Here is a 2,062-nt window from a genome sequence, read left to right on the forward strand (position 1 = left end):
GTCCCCAAGTCAAAGTGATGGAGCAATTCTCATTCTTTGGGGCTTGCATAGTTTAGTCACACAGTTGATTAATGGATAGTCAACACCCATCTGGGTAGGGATCCTTTGTATGTCACTAGCAGATTTACAGCACATTTCAGTAACAACCATACTCAGTCACTATACAAACTAATGATACACATATTTGGACAGAACAATGGATTTCAGTAGATCGTGACCTTTCATATGATATCTTACATGTCATGCTTTGTATGAAATATCACAATCACAAGTGAATGATGAATATGGAGGCTGCAGGGTACCTTTTTGAGGTACAAAGTGGCACACACTGACGTGTTCAATAGGAGTTTTCAATGTAATTTCAATGGGAGATGTTTGCCTAAATCATGCAGGCACCTTTAAAAACCTCAGCCTCAGTTATTATCTAGGATTCTCTGCAGTTCTTTGTGAAAGCCATATTTACTGATGGCTCTGCTCAAGGCTTCCCTGACCTCTGTTTCTCAGGCTGTAGATGAGGGGGTTAACCAGGGGAGTCAGGACTGTGTAGCAAAGAGAGAGCACTTTGCTCAGGTCTCTCGGTGTATCACGGTTTAGGAGCATGTACACAATCATTATTGTTCCATAGAAAAATGTCACCACAATGAGGTGGAAGGAGCAGGTGGAAAATGCCTTTTGCCTTCCAGTGCTGGAAGGGATTCTCAGGATCGCAGCGATGAAACAAACATAGGATGTCAGGGTTAGTAGAAAGGGAGGCAGAATGAATATAAAGGAGAACATGAAATCCAGCAATACAATCAGGTGTGTGTTCCCACAGGCAAGTTTTATCAATGGGATGGGATCACAATAGAAATGGCCAATTTCATTCAGGCCACAGAATATGAACTGTGACATGAATAATACCAAAATGGTAGTAGCCAAACAGCCATTTAATCAGGACCCAGCAAGCAAATGGAGGCAAAACCTGGTATTCATAAGTGTTGCATAATACAGGGGTTTATATATCGCTAAATACCGATCATAAGTCATGGCTACTAGAAGATAGCATTCTGTAGATGCTAGAAGACCAAAGAAGTACAGTTGTGTGATGCAGCCACTGACAGAAATGGCTCTGTCCCCAGTCAGGAGACTGGCCAGCATATTGGACAGGATGTTGGAGGTGTAGCAGATCTCCAACCAAGAAAAGTTCCCCAGGAAGAAGTACATGGGAGTATGCAGGGCTGATCAGCTACAACTAGCACAATGATGAGGGTGTTCCCAGCCACAGTTGCGATGCAGATCACTAGGAACATCAGGAAGAGAAGAATCTGCGGGTCATGGAGATCCCTGAATCCCAGGAGGATGAATTTTGTGATGGCCGTTTGGTTTCCCAAGTCCGTGTCTGCCATGGGTTGAAACTGGGAGCTAGGGCTGTCAAGCAATTAAAAAAATAATTGCAATTAATCACACTGTTAAACAATAATAGAATACCCTTTATTTAAACATTTTTGGATATTTTCTTCATTTTTAAATATATTGATTTCAATTACAACACAGAATACAAAGTATACAGTGCTCACTTTATATTTATTTTTATTACAAGTATTTGCACTGTAAAAAAACAAAAGAAATAGTATTTTTCAATTAACCTAATACAAGCTGTCAGGGTTCCCTCCTCACTCTGAACTCTGGGGTACAGATGTGAGGACCCGAATGAAAGACCTCCTATGCTTATATTCTATCAGCTTAGGTTAAAACTTCCCCAAGGTACAATTCCTTTCCTTGTCCTTGAATGGTATTGCTGCCACCACCAAGTAATTTACACAAAAATTCAGGAAAAGGGTGACTTGGAGTCCCTATTTCCCCAAAATATTCCCCCAAGTCCCTTCACTCCCTTTTCTGGGGAGGCTTGAGAATAGTATACTATAATATGAAGTGAGTCAGTTCTTCCTCTGTTCATGTACTAACAGTGATGAGGATGACATGTTGAGGGACTGGCAATGCCTTTTCTGTCTCAGATGAGAATCTGTCATGTTAACCATGTAGTAGTAATAAAATACAGCTCTTCTGAGGATGGATTTTAGGA

The 2,062-nt window shown here is 41.0% G+C and overlaps 1 pseudogene; it reads right to left on the minus strand.

Annotated features, from left to right (window-relative positions):
* Window positions 1-413: 413 nt before the first annotated feature.
* Window positions 414-1,385, minus strand: LOC119842276 (annotated as a pseudogene).
* Window positions 1,386-2,062: the final 677 nt, after the last annotated feature.

The sequence above is a fragment of the Dermochelys coriacea genome, chromosome 13, assembly GCF_009764565.3.
Source record: "Dermochelys coriacea isolate rDerCor1 chromosome 13, rDerCor1.pri.v4, whole genome shotgun sequence".
Taxonomy (NCBI): Eukaryota; Metazoa; Chordata; order Testudines; family Dermochelyidae; genus Dermochelys; species Dermochelys coriacea.